This window comes from Tiliqua scincoides, chromosome 2, assembly GCF_035046505.1.
Source record: "Tiliqua scincoides isolate rTilSci1 chromosome 2, rTilSci1.hap2, whole genome shotgun sequence".
In the NCBI taxonomy this organism is placed as follows: domain Eukaryota; kingdom Metazoa; phylum Chordata; class Lepidosauria; order Squamata; family Scincidae; genus Tiliqua; species Tiliqua scincoides.
Window position 1 is genome coordinate 196,405,863 of NC_089822.1, and position 8,719 is coordinate 196,414,581.

Consider the following 8,719-nt stretch of genomic DNA (forward strand, 5'->3'; position numbering starts at 1 on the left):
TCAGGATGCAGGTCTCTTGTTATCTGGTGTGCTCCCTGGGGCATTTGGTTGGGCCGCTGTGAGATGCAGGAAGCTGGACTAGATGGGCCTATGGCTTGATCCAGTGGGGCTGTTCTTATGTTCTTATGACTGTCACAGAGGCCTCCTCAAGGTATGGGAACTTTTGTGCCCTTACCTTGGGGTTGCATTGCGACTGCACTGGTGCCAGAAAGTTGGATAGGATTGGGCCCTCAGTGGGCTATTGGCACACACAAGGAGCTGGTGGCTGCTTCTGCTGGCAGCTCCCTCACGGATAGCAGTGGCATGCTATTTATGATGGTGCTGTCCCATCTGCGATAGTAGAATGTGAGTTCTGCTGTCTTCATGATAGGATTGGGTCATAATTCACATATCCCATGGCTAAACTTTGATTTTCACAATAGCTGCTGGCATTAAGTTCAGGTGAATCCTGATTCAAACAAAATTCTACCATTTGCTGTAGATTTGATATTTGTATAGATTTGTATTTAAAATTAACACTGATTTGAAACAAAATTGTTATCTGGTAGGCCAGGACATATATATGATGCACTAATTGGATTGGTGCCTATGTCTCAGATGAATCCTGCCCTCTGAAGCTCTCGGGCAGCCCAATACTATTAAGTCCTGGTATGGTGTCCTAAAAGGTGTGTCAGAAATGGCAGAAGGCCTCGCATGCACATCAGTGGCATGCAGAAATCCTGCCAGAGTAGGTAAGATGGCAGTGGGAGTAGTTCAGGGAAGTATCCAGGTGGGCAGGGGCAATCCAAGTGTGGGAGGGGGTGGATCTTGGTGGCACTAGTGCATGCCAAGATGCTATTCCCCTTTTCCCAGCCCAACTCACCCCCTGAGGCTTCTTGGACTTACACCCATGAAATGGCTTGTGTAGGTCCAAGGAAGATGGGACTCGTTAGCCTGGGAAGGCAGCTCATCTGAGAGAAGGAAAACTCTGATCCCAAACCTCCACTGCCTTGTGGCTACATCCAGTTAAGGAAAAGGCTTCAGAAGTCAACCTCGAGGCAAAATTCGGAGCCGGAGTCCCTGAGGCAGTTCATGGCTGAACACAGTCACATTCTGGCAACCCCTGCGACGCCGCTGGAACCAACCGTATTGGCCTCTGCCTTTCCATTGGACCATTTCAGCGACGTGGAGAGGGGGGATTTGCTGCATGGGTAACAGCCTATCCTCCATACCTTCTTTACCCAGGCTTCGCGCACTGGAGAGGACACTCTGTTCCAGAACCACCATTCAGAGCGTGACACCATAGTCTTCCGAGACTGAAGGTCCAAGGAGGCCCACTGGCAACCAAGTATAAACTGGTGGACGATAAAACTGGAGCAAAAGTTTGTCAAATTTTAAGCTCACAATCTGAGACCAAAATCCAAATGTTCACATTTTTCTATCACTTTTTTAAAGCCCTCCTAGTCTGAAGAACAGCTCATTCTTCTACAGGTATCCCTGGAATTCCAGTGCTGGCCCTTCTTGTCACTTCTTCTGCAGGAACTTCCCTCTCCAAGCTGTTTTCCTTTGAAGAAGTGAGAGCTCTGGTTTCAGAAGGAATTCAAGTAGGGAAAGTGGTACATGGGAAGCAGGTGGTTCTCTGTGTTGGATTATCATGTTGAATTGCCTGGCCTGCTGTTTGTTGATTCTGTTCTTTATGTAATTGTTTTATTTTTTTTAACCTGTTCATTGCTGCCAAGGATTTTTATTCATAAAACAGATAAACAAATAAATAAATAAGAGCAAGTACAGACCAGAAATGAAGCATAGAATAGATATTGGGCTGAGAAGATGTTACCACCACAAATAATCTAGTGTATGTACCGCTGATAGATGAAATGCTTGGCAATGTACTTGAGGCTTAAATGTTCCCTGCTCTAATTTCATCCCCTTGATCCTCTTTCCTTCCTGTGGTGCTACCTCAGTATCCCAGTTCTCAGGTGCCATAGGAAAGTTGTTTCACATAATTACTTTAATTGAACAGGTACAATGCAATCTAATGTATCAGATGTAAATTGTACTGAGTTCAGTGGAACTTCTCCCACAGAAAGGTCCTCTGTGATTTTGTTATGCCTGAATGAAGAACTGCATTGTCCAGATTCATCTTTTGGTACACCTTCTAAAGCACCTGAAATAAAGACAAAATAGTAGTGAAATGTACTTTATCCACGCCAGCGTGACAGCTTATAGCCCACGTTACTTTTAAAAAGGCTTTCACTACTTCCAGTGCTGGCCAATTGCGCCATCTGTGGGTGCATGCACGAACCAGCAGTAACAGCATCTCCAGCTCTTCGGCACATGACGCTATCTCTGTCACTTAAAATTCAGGCCTGCTTCGGATGCCACCACATTCCTACACAGAAAGCACTTTGGTGAAGGAATCTGGTACAAGATACACGAGTGCCATGTCAGTTCTGCAGGATGACTGACTGCTTAGATAATTTGCCACTGGCCTGAAAGGTCTGAGGCTTGTTGTCGTCACTTCCATGTCATCTGAAAGGACAAGCAGCGGTGAACCATGCACTCTCCACAACTTGTGTGTCAGAGTGCAAATCAATGTAAGAATCTGGACAAAGAGCCAAAGGGCCCAATCATATCCAACTTTCCAGTGCTGATGCATCCTGCAATGGGAGGAGGGCAGTCATGGAGATCTCCTCAAGGTACGTGAATGCTTATTCCCTTACTTTGAGGGTGCATTTGTGACTGCATCAGTGCTTGAAAGTTGGCTAGGATTGAGCCCAAAGGCTATTGAAAGGACTTTTAGGTGTAGGAATCCACTCATTATCCTCACTGAGGTTCTGTGCCTTTAATGTGTCAGGCAAAACTTCAGTAACTGCTGCTTCCCCTGACATAGATATGCGGTGAACTGTGCCTGTTGAATTTTGCCTGTCTTGCAGCAGTTAACAGTGAAGCACCTTTGTTCTAGGTAATTCTGGAACAGCTTTTAGATGGTTTTTATTGCTTTATGTTGAGGCTGTGTGGTGTGGGTTATTACTTTTGTATTGATTGCATAGCTCTAATGGAAGCCACTCGGAAAGTCTCAAGGACATATGTTATTGGAATTTCTTTTATGGGGTTTGATTTGTAAGCTGCTTTGAGTTCTAATGAAAAGCAGGGTAGAAATTCATTAGATGAATCAAAAAGAACTTCAAGAAGGGCCCTGCTGGATCAGACTGAGGGGCCATCAAGTCCAGTATTCTGTTTGCCATAGTAACCCTCCAGACACATCTGGGAAGCTTACATGCAGGATAGCCCTATCCTCTGATCTGCCCACAGCTAGTGGTCTTCAGAGGTACATTGCGTCCAAAGATGGAGGGTCCACGACCTATCCACCTCTTGGCTTTATCTCAACTAATCTCAACTAATGATCTCAACTAATGATCTTCACCAGTGGTGGCAAATTTTGACTAAAGAGTGATTTTGTGAGCTGTCATAATAAGTACCAGACAGCTCTTAAAGGAAGACCAGGCACACAGAATCTTTATTCACTGTATAGCAGAGGGAATGGTGGCAAGTACAGTTTGTCTTACAAGGGTCAGAAAAGCTGCCCTGGCTGAACTCTCCTCTCCTGCACAATCAAGGTACAGGAACCCTTTTGCCTTTGTCTCTGGTCATTCTAGCCATACTTTCTCTTCCTCACTTCAGGACAGGAGTAGCTGTGCCCAGCACTCACATCCCAAAGGGATTGTCCCTTTGAGGTTCAAGTAGCCCCTAGAATACCTCAAGCACATTTAGAGAGGATAGTGGTCCTGTACAGTCCTTCCCGGGCTGCAAGGCCTGAATCCAGCTGTATTGCTGCTGTTGTATTAATGCATCAACCACATTCCATGAATCCATTTATTACACTTCCAAAAGTGGCCTTGAAATGCATGTTAATCTTAAGAGGCAGACTGAGAGCCACGTCACTAACAGGAAGCATCTTCAGTGCAAAAGTAAAGGCAGCAGACTGCCAAGCCCTTAGAAGAGTAGCCACCAAGAGACAGCGTTGGCAGGCTGGCAAACCGCTCACCTCAACATGGACCAGGAGCAGGAGGTACCAGAGCAGGGCATCGACTTTAGGGAGGCCCAGGTGGCTTCCCAAAGAGCATTTGTGGACGGAACAGCCTGGCCATGAAGCTGCAAGACCCCACCTTTTTTTCCCTCCTCCCTTCCCTTGCCTTGATTTTATGGCCCTCCACATGGCTGCCTATACAGACTACAGGCCTTGGCATCTGGTTTCCATCCCCCGAGCGGGCCCTAATTGCCGACGATTCTTTTGAAGCCCTTCTCAATTATAAAAATGAAACCAAGTCCTATAAAAAGAGGCAGCCTGCAGTGACAGACCCAGCAGTCAAATGATTTTATGAACTCGCGGGCTGTAAATTTTTCACCAAACAAATCGCAAGGTTTCTATTTCTCCTTCTGCCTCCCTGCTCTATAGCCCACCCCCTTTCCCCCCTGCTTCCCCCTTTGTTGTAGTTACTGGCATTCCTTACTGCTAGGATTGTTTTTCATGTGCTAATCAAGCCATGGCACATTATAATATAATGCCATACGGTGCTCTGCTGAGTGGTTGTGTGCACACTCAATTTTTCAACAGCACAAGAGCTCTTTAGTACCTGGGCAGGCACTTAGGAGCCTTTTAACCCCTCGGTGTCCTGTTGAGGAGAAATCACTGCCCTTGGCCAATGAGGAGCTAATGACCCAAATGAAAACCATAATGCTGAGGGATGAAGTAGGAAACAATTATCCCAATTGTTTGTTTCTTCTTGATCTGCCTTTTGCTGAGAGGCAGCAAACCTGGCCTCCAAAAGTAATGTTCTGGAATGGGGCTCCTCAGCTATAGTTTGAACTCTGCCACTGATTTAGCTGTGTGACCCTTGGTGAGTCATGGTTCCCTGGCTTAGGCCTTACTAACAGATGTGACACAGAAGGGCATGTAGCAAAGCCCCAACAAATGCTTTTTTGTAAAGACAAGCTTTGAGGAAGGCAATTTTGAATGGAGAATGGAGAGATTTTTTTTTTTTTACCCTTTGGCTGCCAGTCATTTGTTCAGGTTCAGATTGCCCAGGAATTCTATATGTCCTTTTGTGAGAGTAAACCTACATCTAGAATTCCACAGCTGGAAAACTTACTTGGGTGATCTGGAGCAAAAACAACTGGCAGGAAAAGGACCGAGTAGGCCTTTCTCTCATTGATTCTCTGCCAACAATTGCCCCTTTTAAAAATGGGCTTTCTCTACAAAAAGGGGCTACCTAGTTTTCATTCTGCATGTTTTTGTGGAAAATAATGTTTGTCTCTCTTCTGGAAAAATTGCAATTATGAGATTAAGGATGCAATCCTAACTAGTAGTAAAGCACATTCGCACCACCATGGAGGCAGTTAGGGTGACACAAGGGACTTGCGACAGCCTAACTGGGCCGTTGCAGCCCTGGGGAGATAAGTTTGGGCTGGCCGAGCTCGGCCAGTGCAGGGGTCTGGGGGTGTGTGGGGAGGGTGGGGAGGAGGTGTTTTGGGGTGGGGGGGAGGGTAGTCAGTGGGCCGTCCTGGGGATGGGTGGGTGGGTGGGGAGTGGGAGGCGGGGCCAGGATCCAGCTATAGCCGGATCCTAATCCCGTTCCTGGGCAGCCTGAGCCAGCCCTGGGCTGCTCAGATTTGCGCTACCTCCAGAGGTGGCGCAGATTCGAGTAGCCCCATTGGGACTGCAGTGGCTCTCCCTGGGGTAAGGGGAAGCAATTCTTCTTGCCCTGAGCTGAGCAACCAAGCACCTAAAACTTGCGCTGGATACAGCACAGGCTTACTGGCCTGCCTGTTTCCAGCGCAAGTTTGGATTGCGATGTTTGTATTTTTATAAAACAACTGGAGATCAAAGACTCACTGGCCAAAGTCCTGCATCATCATCCATGTCATACTGATAAGACAATCTGAGGATTGCAGGCATGCAGCTTTTTTCTTGCTTTCTGTAGTCAACCTCACTGGGCTTCCACAATTTCATTCTTTATTGCCTCAATAAAGAGGAATGTGTGACATTAACTGACCTTTCTCATGGCTTTTTTCCTTCCCTCATAGGCACCCATGTTTTCATTGCTAAGCCTGGGGTTCGCTGTTGTTCCTGTCTTGATATGGCGAAAATGACTGTAAAGTTATCTGTATTTTTCATCTTGCCAATGGTAATCTAGCATCACTTCTTAATTCCTTAGTTAATTCATACTGTCAGCTGACTCCTAGGATGCTCAAGCATAGTGGTGTAGCTAAGGGGTCTGGCACCCCTGGGGACACAAAACTTTTTAACACCACCAGGGTGTTAGCACTTCTGTGAACCAGATGCCCAGAACACCCTAAGGCAGTGTTTCTCAAACTGTGGGTTGGGACCCATTAGGTGGGTCACGAGCCAATTTCAGGTGGGTCCCCATTCATTTCAATATTTTATTTTTAATATATTAGACTGGTGCGTGACTGTATTTGGGGAAATATTACAGATCTGTACTTTTAACAGGCTACTATATGTATGCTTTTAACAATGACAGTCACTCCTGGGTAAGTGTGGGTAGGATTGCAGCCTAGGATTGTTAAAAATGTTCCTGCTTGATGATGTCACTTTCAGTCATGACATCACTTCCGGTGGGTCCTGACAGATTCTCATTCTAAAAAGTGGGTCCCAGTGCTAAACGCTTGAGAACTACTGCCCTAAGGTGTTCTGAGGTACAGGGAGACCACACGTGGCCTCCCCATGCCTCAGAACCCCTCCCAGGCGCCTTGGGATCCATGGTCAGGGGTGTGGTTTGGCACCCACTGAACAATACAATACAATACAGGTATTTATATACCGCCTTTCTATGTCCTCAGATTTCTCCTCGGACTTTATTCAAGGCGGTTTACGTGGGCAGGCAATTTAAATCCCCATAGGGATTTTTACAATTTGAAAGGTTCTATCTTTCAAGAAACCACAACAATTAGATGTTTCTGTCTTGATCTGGCCGCACATTCTGGCCTCCATCCTCCCACGCTCAGAGCAGATGGAATAACTCGGCTCAGCTTGTCATCTGCTTCAAGGTCGCACGGTGCCGGTGGCTTCGAACTGGCGACCTTCGGATGTTATCTTCAGGCAAATGGAGGCTCAACCCTCTAGACCAGACCTCCTGCCCAGGCATGGGCATGGTACTTGGAGCTATGCTGTCTTTAAAATGCTCATTAAACAAATGACAGAGCAGAAAATGTTAATTATCCATCAGAAAAATCAGTGTAATAATTCAGTGGGCAATGAAAAGTGTGAGCTCAGATTCTGAAACTGAATTTTCAGATTCTGAAAACAGAGAGAAATCCATCTGTGAGCTTAGGATCATTTTGCATATTGCCAGATTTTTATATAAAGGCATTTCTTTATATAAGGCATTTCTGTGTAGGAATTTATATAAATGTTTCACACTTTTCTTGTAAATGACCCTGAGAAACTTGTTCAAATGCAACATATAAATACTATAAATAAATAAATAAATAAATAAATATAATGTGCTACAACCCTATATGCAAGTTTTCTGCTGTGTTTACACTTGGCCACATGCTGTGAATCAATAGCCAAAGGCAGCTTCCTAATTGTATGTATGTATATGCAATTAAAACAAAACAAAACAAAACAAACGACAATAGGATTGTCACATGATGATCAACACATGAATATTATCACATGATGATAATAGAAGTTTAACTTAGTTCCAAAGAAGTGTTCTCTGAGTCGGAATTTGAAGTCATGTGACTTGGCTCTTAAATGGCCTTGCTTAAGAGGTCTTCTTGGTTCATTATGATATGGATTTTGTATTTTCCTGCATATTTCATTCTACTGATTTTGTTTGTAGTATGAGCGGTGGCATTTTCAACCTCTCTTCATCCATTGCAGTGTTTTTACTCATTGCTGAAAGCACATTTGCATTGTATGCTCTCCTCTTTCCAGTGTTCTTGTTTTAGAAGCACGCATTGTGCAATCTTCATATATCACATTATTCTGAGTTACCTGAGCTAACCTTCAAAATGAGTAGCCCGCATTATACTTTGGTTTTTAGCCTCACTAGCAACTGACATAAGTGTCTGGTCAGAAGCATTTAAAGCAGGAGTGGGCAAACCTTGGTTTGGGGGCCATTTGTAGACCTCAGGGTCCCTCAATCCAGCCCGCAGGGAGCCCCCAGTCTTCAGTGAGCTCTGGCCCGTTGAAGACTGTTGGAGCCCACATTGGTCCGTGACTGCCAGACACAAGCTACGGGCTGAGTTAGAGCAAGGCCTTTTATAATCTCCATGTGTTTTCTGCTTTTCCCTGGGCATTATTTTAACACCCCTCCCATTGCCTCTGAACAAATTATGTCTCCATGTGTTTCTTGATCTGTAAGTTTTCACTGTGAAAGAGGTGTGTGGCAAGAGGTGTGTGGCAAACAGTTCATAGTTCTCATGTGGTTCTACATGCCTGTACTGTCGTTCTCATGTGTATTATAAATAAGATCAGTAAAATTCATTCATTCATATAAATTCCATCTCTAATGTATTCATTTATGGAAATTTATTCAAATTTGAAATGCTAATTAATTCTTTTTTCCCCAGCCCCCAACACAGTGTCACAGTGCCCTCTTGCCAAAATGTTTACCCATCCCTGATTTAAAGGATTGTTAACCTAAGCAAATCATTTGTGTGACTTTGCCCCCAAATGGTCATTTTTTAATAAGGCAGCTTGCTTGGT

General features: G+C 44.9%; 1 long non-coding RNA gene across 1 annotated transcript; it reads left to right on the forward strand.

The window, feature by feature from the left end:
- The first annotated feature begins 2,526 nt into the window (after window positions 1-2,526).
- On the forward strand, window positions 2,527-8,511 carry LOC136640988 (uncharacterized). Its single transcript, XR_010793834.1, has 2 exons — window positions 2,527-2,678; window positions 6,067-8,511. It is a non-coding gene; the product is annotated as an uncharacterized lncRNA (long non-coding RNA).
- The last annotated feature ends 208 nt before the right edge of the window (window positions 8,512-8,719 follow it).